Source organism: Lepisosteus oculatus, unplaced genomic scaffold (assembly GCF_040954835.1).
Source record: "Lepisosteus oculatus isolate fLepOcu1 unplaced genomic scaffold, fLepOcu1.hap2 HAP2_SCAFFOLD_121, whole genome shotgun sequence".
NCBI classification, from domain to species: Eukaryota; Metazoa; Chordata; class Actinopteri; order Semionotiformes; family Lepisosteidae; genus Lepisosteus; species Lepisosteus oculatus.
The window spans coordinates 233,575-248,308 of NW_027167671.1; the positions used below are offsets into that span (position 1 = coordinate 233,575).

At 39.1% G+C, this 14,734-nt stretch overlaps 2 long non-coding RNA genes across 2 annotated transcripts in view; one reads left to right on the top strand and one right to left on the bottom strand.

The window, feature by feature from the left end:
- The window catches only part of LOC138226259 (uncharacterized), a 37,767-nt gene that overhangs the window by 18,998 nt on the left and 4,035 nt on the right, over nucleotides 1–14,734 (top strand). The window lies entirely within an intron of this gene.
- LOC138226267 (uncharacterized) lies at nucleotides 3,813–6,782 on the bottom strand. The gene is made up of 3 exons (XR_011184457.1): nucleotides 6,697–6,782; nucleotides 6,178–6,327; nucleotides 3,813–4,104 (listed from the first exon to the last, which is right to left on the bottom strand). It is a non-coding gene; the product is annotated as an uncharacterized lncRNA (long non-coding RNA).

Consider the following 14,734-nt stretch of genomic DNA (forward strand, 5'->3'; position numbering starts at 1 on the left):
TGAAATATGTTCATATGTTCTCAAGAGCTCAGTGCAGGTCTAAGTCTCAGGGCCATTGCTTTGGTCACTTTGTCTCTATAGGAGTGTTGGGGAGCTCCACTCGAGTTGCTTCTCAGCAGACCCTGATGTCGTGCCCTGGGCAAGGCACCAGCACTGGCAACACAAGTGTCGAGCCCCTGGCGCGAGTCTATGGGCAGGCAGTCCAACAGAACAGTCACCCCCAGGTCGAGGAGGTGAGTAAGAGGCCTTTATTTCTCTTTGCTTTTGTTTTGAGTTTTTTACAAACAAAACTTTTGAGTTTGAAAATGCTCTGTAGGTCTTTCATTTTTGTGTTTCATCAATGTCTTAGTTTTTTATAATACCTTCTACAGTATATTTATTTATAAACACTTCACATCAAGACATCAAAAACAATCAAGATTGGTAATAATGTCTCCATCAGCACACGTGTGTACTCTGCATACTGTAATGCCATAGCACACAAGTGTAACTACAGTATATTATGATCAAGTCCTGTCTACGTACTGACCTAATATTCACAACTATAGTATTTGAAGCCCTATACAGACAGTATTCTGGAATAGAATATTAAAGTATTTTAGATGTAAAAATACAGCCTGGAAAGGAATTGACCCAATAATAACAAACAGCAAAAATGTGTTCAAGGGTTCACTATAAAGGAAATAATAATGATACAGGACTAATATGTTTCTTTTCCAACTATAATATATTTGGTATTTGAAGGATTTGATCATTTTGGGACCAGCCAGATTGCTTACAATGATCAGGCACAGTTATTTATCTCAGAAAGCTCAGAAATTAAAACATTTTTAATGTTTTTGTAGACCTTGGGGTTCAGTATATAGGGAATAACAATGAAACAGGACTAATAAGTTCTATTTTCATCTACAGTGGTATTTGCATCTTCGGTATTTGAGGGATTTGATCATCTTGGGACCAGCCAGATTGCCTACAATGATCAGGCACAGTTATTTATCTAAACATTTTTACATTTTTTGTAGACTCTAGTGGATAACTTGTGAAAGCCTTTAGCATGCTTTTAGAAAACACCTATCAAATCCCTTGCATGGCACTTTCATCTATGTACTGTACTTAATTTTATAAGCAGCATTATAAAGTTGCTGTCATATGGCTGTAAGTTATGTTACAGCAGCAAAATATAGAGGAAACTCAAAATAAAATGCAAGAAGGCTTGCCAGATATAGAAAATTATGGAAGATATTAACTGACGTTCGGGAGGGATAACAATGACAAGTCAATCTCACACAGCTGTTCCTAATCACCAGCATTATAAAACTAGCTACATACAGTATACTGAACTCCAACACCTCCCTTCGCATTTATCTCAAACATTCCTCCTACACCCCATCTCCACCTTGCAGCTACCCCTCGGTTCACTCAAATGACTGGGGTTCGAGACTGCTTGTCTTATGGCCAGGAGGCTGCCTATTAACCAGATGGGTTAAACCAAATTTTTCTAGGTAGGTATTGCTAGCATTCACAAAACATTCAGTTCTTGGATGTTGTTGTCCCTAGTGAAGTAAATGTTATGAACAACTCTAATGGCATCCAATAATAATAATTGTAAGACGCAGTACCCAAAAATATATAGCATTTATGGAAGTGTTTTTAAATTGTGTTTGTTTCTTTAATGATTGTGATTAGACTCTGAATATACTGTATTTGTACGCAAAATTTGTTTTATACTGTACTCCCCTAAAAATACACACAACAGCAACCAAGTCCTGAGGGTGACAAGTAGTTACGAAAGTGTTTTGTTCTTCTCTTTTTAGAAAACGTAAGTGAATTAAATCAGATCTGTTCTGTCAATTTGTATGGATTCTTTTTTTACACTCCAAGTTGTTTATGCTACAGATGATATATTCTTGTGCAATTTAGTTTTAGCTGAGATCTGAGCAGCTGATTACTCTAAACACTATCCTATCACTATCCTGTTCCCAGGGTGATTTTTTGCTGGCTACGCAATTGCAATTTCAGTTTCTAATTTGCTAATACTGGCACTGACATACATCAGTACTGTTTTTTTAGGTGGAGCAAGTACAAGTAAATGTATATGTATATGAATACTATGAATCACTATTCAATGCTGTGAAACAATTGATGTCTTGGGGTCCTACAGTAAATATATCAGAGGACTGAAAGTAAAAACTTTTACCAGGACTGGTCCAGCTGGTCCCAAAACTGTGCTGAGCCTAGATTCCCCAGGGTTGACTTGTGCTTGTCTGTTATTACAGCAGAAAGCAAACCTACCAGTAACAGCCCACACGATGGGGCACGTCCAGGACCAGAAGAGGAGCGCGGGGAGTGTTAAGAAACGCCTGCGCATGATAGGAGGGATGGATCTGCAGAGGAGAGGCAAACGTCATTTTTCTGCCTCTGAACAGTACCCCCCATATTGCAGGTCAGATCAGCATCTCCCTCACATCTGCACTGATTTTCTCACCTTCTTCCACCACTTTCTTTCAAGGTCAGGTTTTTTCCTTCTTCTAGAGCTTTTTTACTGATACCCTGAGGCAGAAGCCTTTCACGATCTGGTTTAGTCAAATCAGTGGTGACCAAACTGATCACAGAATGTTTCCCCACTCTGTTGTGACCTTTAGATGAGCTGTCCCCTGCCCTTAAAGGGAAGAGGAGAAATGGTCCAGAGCACCCTGGGCTGCGATGCTTCTCTAGGCCTGAGCTGACGCTCACCCAGAGCCTTCAGTTTCTGGCCTCTGACGACTGGTAGGCATAAAAGAGTACAATCAGCATCCACCTATTCCGTTTTCTATGAATACAATTCTGACTAGGGAAAATACAGACCTTGTTGCCCATAGCTCTATACAGTTAGACCTCTTTTCTTGTCCTGGTTGATGTATTTCTTTCTGTTTACTGAATTCAGGGAGAGGAAGGTTGACGGACTGACCTTCATAAGGCGTCTGTCCCAACACCACCCCGCCATCCTGATCAGCAGACTGCATGATGTCTCCCTAGAGCTTCTGCAGGAGGTGTGATTTCTCCAAAATATTAATTGTTAATTTGGATGATTGCTTTTCACCGTTTTTGTATCCATTTGACCCATTTATAGAGAGGGGTACAGACGAGGCTCTGCAGTGCTAACAGTGGTTTGCCTTTCCCCAGGTGAAGAACTTGCGATCAGTTGTGTCTAGGATGGCAGTGATGTGTCTGGGAGACATGTTCACCTACCTGCAGAGAGGGATGGACCCGAAACTGAGCAACACAGTTAAGGTGCTGCTGCACAAAGCCGGAGAATCCAACACCTTCATCCGACAAGGCGTAGACAGCACACTAGACTGCATGGTGCAGAGCTGTACCCCTGCTCGTGCAATCAACACACTGCTGAATGGAGGTCTGAGGTGAGGGCAGAAATATACAGAATAGAATAATACCCAGAATCTTTGGGTCTGACTCCAGGAGCTATGAAGGGTCATTTACGTTTCATGGAGCTTGAAATCAAAGCATGTAACAAAGAATATTTACTACAATGCTAATATCCATTCATTTTCTAACCACTTTCTCCAGTTCAGGGTCACAGGGTAGCTGGAGCCTATTTCTGCAAACAGCGGATGTAAATCCGGCCAAACCTTGGACACAGACACGTGCACACTCACACCAGAAACACATGAGAACACACAAGCAGATAGCACCCTACGTCCAAAATTGAACCCATTGGACACTGCGTGGCAGCAATGCTAACCACTGCGCCACCATGCTGCCATACAATGCTAAAATACTTAACAAAAATGTAAAAACAACATTAGATGGTGAAATACAAACTTTTATCATTTTAAAAGAAATCTGGTTAAGCACTGGAAAATGAGGTCCTCATTGGCAATGGTTAGGTCACAAGCTGATATGGTTTCAGTCAAAGTAACAGCTCAGTAATATACAATACACCTAAACTCCAGAGTGAGGGCGTGTATGGCACATCACCTGGCAGACCTGGTGGAGAGGATGGGTGCACGTAACCTCCCCAGGGACATCACCAACCGCATCCTGCCTGCTGCCACTCGGCTGGCACAAGACGACTCTCAGGAAACCAGGTACAACCTCGCGTTTTTCCTAGATGGGTAAGATGGTGATTTCCTTCAAGGAGCCAGCTTTGCAACTCCATGGTGCAATGAGTCTCATGCAAAGATTTGTCATTTCAGACACTTTGGACAGCGGTTGCTGTCTTCCCTGAAGCACCGACTTTGAGCAAAAGGTACTGTCTGTGGTCTGCGGTCCTGTATTTTACAGTACAGCTCTAATTTTAAAACGGAAACATTTCATTTCCTTTAAATTGAAAATGTAGGTCTAAAATGTCTAAAATCACAATCTACATTCACAAACACTTAATAGGGGACAATATACATCATTAATAGTCAGACTGTTTATTTTGTTAAAATGAATATTACATGTAGTATGTGCTCTAGAAACTTATAGATTATAGATATTAAATATTGTAATACTTTTCTACCAATGCATTATTTAGGTTATTCTTTTTACATTTATAGTACTAAGCACAAAAAAACTAATTTGGAATATGTTTAGCTTCCAATGTATTTAAAGGTATCACTCACTAATTAAAAACTACTTTATTTTTGTCAATGTATGTTATTCATAATCAGTGAATGAATTAGTCATTACTGAATTGTGTGAAAGATGAAAAATGAAAGTACTGTGGCAGGCCTGTTCTGGTACACCCTTAATTAAATGCAGGTGGGCTGGAGCTTGAGGCTCCCAGTGATGTTGCTTGACTGATTGATGGACGTATTGTATTCTGTATGCTTCATGCACATGATCACCCAGCCCGTCTGTCTATCCTGGTGCCAACTTCCACCTTTACCAACTCTCCCACCTTTGTGTCTGTTAGACTTCCAAGGGGAAGAAGAGACTTAATGGTGAAGAATGAAACATCACAGTGAAGACATCAGAAAGAGACAGAACTTGCGTTATTTGTGTTTAAACTATTCTCTGCTGTTTCTTGGTGGTTTCAAGTGCTTAATAAAGTCGTTATTTTGAAATCATAATTGACCTTGCTTCTCCATTCTTTATGTATTGCCTGTGGCTCATATGCCTTAGAATGTTGGCTCAGTACTTGTTCAAGCACATCACGGAAACTAAATGCAAGTACAGCAATACCACTGCATTTATTTCTCCACTCTTTCTGTACTGTATGTATTGTAATGCTGTAGTTATTTCTAGACCTAATTTCTGCCTCTTAAGACAGTGTATGAAGTTAACTAGATGTTCTGTTATTTTTAAGTTAAAAAATTAAGAACATAAGGTCTCCCAATGTGAAGAGCTCATTTTGTAGATTGCACCTAAATGATACAAGGATCTCATCCAAATATTTGTTGCAGGCTATCAGCTTCAGCAACGCTGAAGTACTGTAGCTTGTTCTTTACTTCATGGTTTTAGATGCACTTCCTTTATCGTTTCTACTTTTACTCCCAAGTTTGATTTACTGTTTATTATGAAGATGTCTATGGAGTTAATATAGTCCTGATTCCAATTTATCTTGATCATGTCCTCAGCTCTGACAGGGACAAAAGAAAATCTTTTTGTATAGCAACTGCTAATCGTGCAGGAGCTCTCAATGTGCCTGGTGTTTCATACATATACTGTAGCACTGCACACACACAGCCTACTTCATCTCCTCAAGCCCTGCCAACATACTGTTGCCCATTAATAACTCACCAAAATCAAAACGATCCTCAAAATAAATAAAACAATACAATGATCCCCAAGGCCAGTCTTACTATCCTCTAAACTTTTACCAAAGGACTCCTAAAAACATTCATGAAAACGAATGTTAGAAACATAATGTTTTTACCACATCAGCAGCAGCAGAAGAGCCTTTTCTTGATGAAAGGCAGTTTAAAAAGACAGAGCAGAACCAAGTATACAGTAATACAATTTTTTTTTCCCTGATGCTGGAGAATCCTGTATTACGAATAAAAAGGTAAGTTTATTTTCGTTTTGTACAGTTATGAAGGTGGGATGTTAGAAAGGAATAGTGTCAAGTCTGTAATAAATCCCTCTTCACAGGCCATTAGAGAGTTTTTGTTACCACTGAGGTTTTGCATGTAACTCTGGTACCAGTCCCTATTATCATTAGTGACATCTTAACCAATGGTGCAGCCAACTCACATGTGGGGATTCTGGAAACTCTGCGGGGCACACAGCCAGGGGGTCTGGCAGCAGGTGGGGACACCACTATCAGCCTGTCCTCCTCAGGCTCACCAGGCCCATTAGAATGGGTCAGTCGTTGTCCCGCTACACTCACATCTGAGGTCACCCCTACAAAACAAGGTCAAAATTTCTCAACACCCTTCAGAACTGTCACCCTTTTCACCAATCTCACAACACCAAAGCCCACAGTAGCAGACGCACTGACACACACAGCAACCTCAACACAAGGAGGGCAAATGCAAAAACAGACTGAGAAGAATAATCGGCAAGGTCTTTATCCTCTTTATCTCTATAACTCTAACTGAGTCCCAGCAGACAGGAAGTTTCAATCTCTACTGTGCTGTACTGTTCAAACCTAGAGCTACTAGGTTACTTTCAGTTTTGCCTAGTTTCACGGATGGTTTCTCAGCACACACTCATACACACAAGCAAACTCATTCAAACAAATGACAGGCCAGCAGCTCCAGCTGTCAGCACCTTGGTTGGGGCTGTCCTCCACTCTGGAAGCAGCCATCAGCCTTCTGGAGGGGACTCCAGCCAAGCGAGGTCTTGCTACTAAAGGAGGGGAGTTATTGGACCTGCAGACAAGACACAAATGGAGACACAGTGGAGAAAAGTGAAAAAATAATAAACACTGCTCTGTCATCTTTACAGAGTTCGAGCAGTGTTGTCAACTCTGTTCACTCCCTTGCCAAGTTCACAATCCTGCTTTGAAGCACATAAAACCACAAAAGATGCCAGCTTGAACAACAACCTATCTTTATCAACACTCTCCACTCCAGCCCCCACAAAAAAACAGAAAAGATGTTCATAAAAGTAGGAGGCTACCTGTGTGGCAGTAAGCAAAAACAAAGTTACAAGTTTGGAAAACAAGCTTCAGTGCACTGTTTATGAAAGCCACAACCGTCTTGAGCTGTAAGGGCAGCATTTTAATTGCTCTGAATGTGTACATTTCTGAGGGCCGTGTGTCATGGACAGACCTGGGTTGGGCGTTCGGCGGCACAGGCTTGATTCCATTGGAGAAATAGCGAGAACGCACAAGCGTGGCTTTAGTTAGCACAGGGCAATTCTCACGGGCTTCACCTGAAGGACAAAGTAGGAAAGGCATTCCTAAAAAATTATAAAAGCAACTAGATCACATTTATTTTCTAACCACTTTATTTAATTTAGTGTTGCAGATAGCACACCAGGAAGTGAGACACCAAGACAGCAATGCTCATCACTGTACCACCATGCTGCCCATCAGATCTACACACTTATCTAGGATCCCCAGTGCAAGAGCAATCTACATATAGTTATTCCTAATAACTGTATATCCCAATGCAGACTTGATCAGTTATTTGGAACTAAACTATGGAAGAACCCAGGAAAATTCTACTGAAGTTTCTACAGATTTTAACTCAGTAAAAACTCATCCCCAGCACTGGAATACCACTGTGCCAGCTGAGCTCTTGATTAAGCTAATTCAAAAGTAGTTGGATACCATCAATGCTCAGTTTTTGAGTTTCACACCTGCCTTCTTTCAAGTAATGGACTGAATGAAGTGATTGGACCTTTTGAGATTAAATTCACATTGCAGTCTACAGTATGATACAATGATTGAAATCACCTGGTTTAAGTCTTTGACAAAGTGGCATCACCAAATACTAATTAACATCATACCATAATTTTGTCTCCTGTTCAGAGATGCTAAGAGACAAATAAGACAACTACCACTTAATAAGAAAACTGAGGGCAGAGTAGGTGGAATTTTATTTGTCAGGTTTTTTGTTGCATAACATGTCCATAGCAGAGTCTTTGAAACCAAAGTCTAAAAGTAGAAACAGGTTGAAGAGGTCAAATCACCAAATAAAAAGAATAATTCAGCCTCAATAATTTAGAGATCAGACAGAAGGAAAAGTAAAAGACACTCCAGAAGCAGGGTTGATAAGCATTACTTTAATAGACCGATCAGTAAATATTAGTCTCTGAAGAGGAATATTCTTACTCTCTAGCTTGATGGCAAGATCAGAACTAGCTGCTGTTTTGCCATGAGAGGGTTTGGGACAGGGAAGAAGAAATAGAAGCAGAAGAGGACAGATGCATTGAAAAGCCAGGAATCAACACAATAGGTGACCACACAAACACCAATAATGGGAATCAGTGCACTTTGGCAAAGCAGGTTAATCCCATCAAAGCTCTGTTAATATAGTCCTGATTCCAATTTATCTTGATCATGTCCTCAGCTCTGACAGGGACAGCAGAAAATCTTTTTGTATAGCAACTGCTAATCGTGCAGGAGCTCTCAATGTGCCTGGTGTTTCATACATATACTGTAGCACTGCACACGCACAGCCCACTTCATCTCCTCAAGCCCTGCCAACATACAGCATGTTACTGACACAGACTACTCCCTACCAGGAGCACATGTCTTTTTCCTCACACAAGGAGGGAAATGTACTTCACTTTCCTTTACCACACCATGGTCAGAAATGTTTGGAATGATTTTGGTGGAGTAATTGTGAACCTAAATTACTCTTTTTTCTCTGGGTTCAGAATTAGCTAAAGAATTCAAAACAGACTGTACACACAGTGATAACTACAGATCTCAACTCATCACTCATCTTGAAATTAAAAGTCTAGGAAGCATAAATCAGGTACTTACCAAAGTGTTTGGCACGTTTTGCATTTTCCTGACTTATATTCATTGTTCTAGTGAACTGCAGGTCTTTCTCAGAGGAGCCACTCGGTTGGGGAGACCAGGGATCTCTGTCCATCTGAGAGGCAGGAACAATGAAGTTCTCAGGGCTTGTTAATGCTTAATGTTTGATTTCAAGAAAACTGGCATAGTTTTTGTAGTAAATGCACGTTTTGCTAATTTCCATATCTTATCTTTTCCATGTACTGTAATTGAACCTTAATAATATCCTTACATATTTTAAGTAGAAAGACTGCAAGAGACATTTAAATCTGTAGATCATTTTTAGTAAACATGTTGACAGTTAGCTGATATAGTGATCATTTCTATTTAATTTAAGTAGAGGTCTTGGGCTCATCAATCCCACTTTCTTTTCTTTGGAGAACATGAACCTAAGAACTGCATGCAGAACAGTAGAAACTTATGCAATATCCTTTTCTTCCACAGAGTCCAAACAGTAAACTTCTCTTTATTTCAATAAAATGTCAAAATTCGGACAGAGAGATCACTGGTTCCAGTCTACTTACTTAACACAGTTTTCATTACAAACTATTCTGATTTACTTCATTATAAATGACGAGTACTGAAACTGGCACTCAATCAAAACTCCTCAAAGTGTTGTGATGTGTTATCAGTACTCAACTCAAGCATTACAACGGTAACATCGCATATTGATTGATGTAATGGAATGTATAAATCAAACATGAAAAATACGGGATTACAAACAATCAGACCTGTATGGAATTTCCTGAATCTCTTCTTAATGATTTTATAAACCAAAATGCAGCACACTCTAAGGAGGCAGTTCTATTCTATAATTTACAACTGGAGACACAGTAATAGGGGGCTGTACTTACTGCTAACATTGTCTATTTGCTGATTGGTAATTGTAGAGTTTAAAGGCAGCATGTTTATAAAAGAGGAGTGTTAATTCAAGTCAACTCCTTGATGATTATAAAACAACATGAAACATACAGATTGTAATCTGAAGAACAAAGAGAAGCCACCCCTAACTGTATATAGATCCCATTTCTAGCTGCTACTTCAAGGAGCCTAGATTGGGCCTTAAGACACCTAACTAGGAATCCTGTTGAAAGCACCCACAGCTCTCCAAAGTAACAAGCAGCCCAGCCATTTTATTGAAGCATCAATACCACGGCATTTTTCAAGAATTAATTCTCTTTTAGTTTCAAGTTGCGGCTCTTTTGCTACAAAAAAATGGTTGACCCCATCTACACTCCTTGGTTTTTTATAAACTGGAATATCTCTCACTACTTTTGTTTTTGGTTGGTTTTTTCTTTTTTCATTTTTATGAATTCACCAATCCACTGAACTTTAAAAGTGTGAACATTTAATTACCTAATGTAATTTTAGAGGTATGGTGAATAAAAATGAATGCAGTATTATAAATGCGATTTTACTAGTGTTGTAAACCTTATGTATAGTCTCAATGCTGAAGGGAGTAAGCTACACACTTCATGTTGTACCCAAACATTCTGTTTGTAATTTTATTGTTCTAATTTGACCATTAAAGAATCAACATAAACACCCAGATGCCTATAGTACAATCCTGTCTGGCGATTGATATTGCCCATGTGATATGTATACCAAGGCATTAAAAATCTATCAAAAATAAGTATTGGAATCACTAGCATGATCAATTTGTATAGGATATAGGATATGTTTCTATTTCCTCCATGAACCGCTTTGGACTTGTCTAATACTGGCATCTTAATTTCAAGATTTTTGAGTATGTATTTGAGCTAGAAATGGTGGAAAAACAGTATATGTCGAAATATTTCAGAAATTCCAATAAAAACAAAAAGGCCGAATCAGTGTGATTAAATAATGACTATTTGAACGGAAGTGATGATAACTGTGAAGCTGCATTAACAGTATAATGTATATAGCATATAACTGAGAGAACATGTGGAACAAACATTAGAAGACTCAAGGCTCTCCAGAAATTGAGTCTGACACTCCTGATTTAAAGAACTGTGCAAGTTACAAATTTAGTCTGCAGTTTTATTTTTTTTAAAGAGATTCTCAATTATTAATCTTTATTTTACATAGCAGTTTTCAGAAGACATTGTTTTCTTAGGAAAGTGCACATTCACGAGAGATAATTTCACCAAATAAATCAATATACAGAAGACAATATACAGAATACATCATAAGATCTACTGTATGTGACTGCCAGGGTCTTAAGGTCAGATCTGAAAACAGACTACAAGGTGAGACTACTAGAAAGCCACTGCAAGTGAATGAAGTAAGCACACATCCAAAAGTAACAAGACCAGTGCTCGAATTCACACCCCATTCTTTACTCGTTATTGTTTTTGGATATGTTTGTATTTCAATTTATAAAAATATGAACGAAGATACTGCTTTGCTTGAAAAAAACGTTTCTGTTGCTCTGATCCTCGGACAATGATGCGCTTGCGACTCCCATCTCTTACAGGCGGTCGCATCGGTTCACCACGTGCTGGAAAGCGTCGCTACACCCCCATGCCCTCACACGAGTTTTTACAAATCTTGAACTGAACAAATTAACATCTTTATTGATATACACATCGATTTTTATCAAACGAATTAGCTGCTTTCAGGATAGTAAAATGGGAGCACTTAAAAGGGCACCGTTTGCATGATGTTTTACTGAAGCTGGTCTTAATGGAAAATCGACAGAGATTTCTGCTGACACCCAATGTAAAAAACAGTATTTTTTACCACTTTGGTTACACAGTGTAGAAAACCGGAATCTAATTTAGAAAATAGACTTCGCCTGACCTTTACCAGGTTGCAAGGTTGCAGATGCGCAGTAACCACACAAAAATAAAACTCTGTCGCTGCCATGCATGTTTTTTTTAGCTAAAGTAATAACATTTGAGAAACTACGATCAATTTAACCCCTTGAGCAATCCGTCACTCTCTCAGTAATAATGCAATTGTGAGTTCAGAGATGAGACTTTGATTGCTGCGTGGCGCTTTACAGATTGAGAACGTGACCTACATAAGACGCGATCTAATACAAAATTAATACAAATTAAAATAAATTTGCAAGCTGGGAATTTGGAAAATGCAATTCCAATTACAAGATCCGACCTCGTTCATCTTTTTTGTGGAGTTAGAGTCGCGTTTTGAGATGAAGAAGGTGGAGGAGCTGCCACTGCGATGAATGTTTCAGTGAGGAGGAGTGGGAGATTTTTTCTTTTTTGTATTTCTTCTTGACTAAAAAAAGGTGCAAATCTGTTATTTTGGCGTAACACTATCGATGCTCCACCATCGTAATTATTCCCGTACTGCCCGTTCCACCCCTTAGTGTAATCAATGTAAGTTAATGCTTATGTGGCCTAAAAGAAACAACTAATACATTTTGGCTTTATTTGTTAACATGCCTGTGATTTTAAAGCCCATGGCAAGAGTTTGAAAGTTAAAACAGGTTAATTGAACTGCTGATTGTCGGGCAATTCAGACACCATTCCCTTTTGGGGCAAAGCACTGTATGCAGCCATATAGGTCAGGAAAAAAATGTTTAGAAAACATTGAAAGAACTGTATTCCTAAGTATGCTTTCAGCCCTAAAACACAGCCATGCCATCAAAAACTGTCTACATTGTATGGGAATAAAACCCTAACCCTAGTGTCACGCTGGGGCTGACTGCGGAGGATTGGGATCCAATGCGGTGCTCTAGGAAGGGATACCTAGCTTGGGGTTTTGTTAGTTAGGGTTAGGGTTCAAATATTTCTCAAAGGCTTTTCACCATATTACACTCAAAGAACTATATACCTACAGATGCAGCCATTCAAAACGAGCGGATTATATTGCGGTAAAACGTGGTGGGAGTGTCCCAGAATAACACGGGTTATCGTATAATACCGCAAGTAAGATATTAGTGTCCGGAATTACCGCCAGGTGGAGCTAATAAAGCTCAACCTCTCATGTACAGCGTTTGAGCTTTCGCCATCAAAGTCTTTACAGAAGATATTACTCATAGTATTAATAATGAATGACCTTGGACAAGCTGTAAACTCAAAGTATTACCCTGGTCCACATTCTTTGTAAATCTAAAGACTATTGTTTTCTTTGACAAAAAATAACGCCACAGCATTTCATTGATCCAATCACACATTTGTTTCCAATCATACAAAGTAATTCTTGAGAATCTCCGATTCACCATGCCTTTCACATGCTCATTAAAGATATTAATTTAGGAACAAAAATATTACTGTATGTAAACTGTACTGTATATGGATGGTCTTGGTATTTGAAAGAAAAAATGCACACCAGTATTCCATTTCTCCCTAAACATTTTAAGAATCAAAGTCTTACATGTGGTTATTTTGGAAACGTTTTTACTTGCTCCTTGCTCCTTCTGACCATGTTACTGTACGTTTATACAGTATTCAGTACTTTGTGAGAAAAGTGATAGTTTTAAGCTTTTCTGTGAATACGCTCGATACCAGAGTAAACAGAAGCATACTTTTAGAATTTGATTAATAGGGAATATAATATGGAATCGCATATATAAAGAAATTAATAATATAATTATATTCATGTACTGTAGCACAGTAGTATATACACATATCTATTGATGTGTACGGCTGTTTCACCACTTGTTATGTGACTTTCTCAGTAGCGTGATGGTTTAAGTGCCTGACTTATAAGCAAAATAACCCAGCTATCGCAATGAGTTTTCTTTTATCAAACATTACCTTGAAAAACGAAAATAGCAATATTACGGACACTCTATTGACTTTTTTATATTTCTGAATATCACAACATGTTCGAATCTAAGTCATTTATTAACAACAATGGATAGTTTCAGACTGTTACCGATATCGTTATCATCAATATGTGAAAAAAGTGAATCCCGGTTTTTTATGGTCTGTAGCTCAAATCCTGCTTAACTAAAAATTAGACACAAGAAGCGTATTATTGGACAATGCTGTGAGGCTAAAGAAATCAATAATAATATTAATTCAAAGATCTAAATATATTTAACACATACTGTACGCCTGACTAGAGAGTGTGTCTGCTCGCCTGCACGGTGACGTCACCATCTTTCACGTCACACCGTCTGTGTGGTGTGACGCAGTGGTGGCCGAGCACGGTGAGGTGCGCTGGCAGCTGTGTGACGCAGTGGTGGCCGGGCGCGGTGAGGTGCAGGGGTGTGTGCGGGTGGGTTTGTGGGGGTGTGTGCAGATGGGGCTGTGGGGCCCGGCGGGTCCTGGCTGTGGTCTGACCAAAAACTCAAAATAAGATGCAATCGACAGACATTCCTAACATAGACATATCATAAAACATTTACATGCTGTGAATGTCTGTCGATTGTACCTGTATCTTATTTTTAGTTTTTGTTTTGTTTCACGTTAATTTTATACGGGAGAGTGTCATAGAGAAGACTCCCTTACCCTCATCTTGATTAAAATCGCAAATGTGTGTTTCATAAAATACTTTTATTTTTCACAATCTGGCAATGCCAGACGGAATCCACATTCGCTGCGGAAAAAACTGCCTTGCAGATCAGAACATCAAGGAAGAAAACAATTATTACACCCGGCTTTTCAACGTAATTGCTTTAACTTGCTAATGTGTTACTGTAACAGTCCGGGTGTGTGGCAAGCCTCTAATGTCTCCCGATTTGGGCAAAAGGAATAAAGCTTTGTTTGATTTCTGAAACCCTTTCTTTATGTCCTCAGTTTTCTTTTGACATTTCATTTAACATTTATTTGTTTGTTTTGTGGTCTGGGTAATTGGAGGCTACGGTGTTATGCTTCCTATAGTGATATACGGCCGTATTGAGCAGTATTTCTCGCGTTAAGAAAGTTAGGTGTTAGC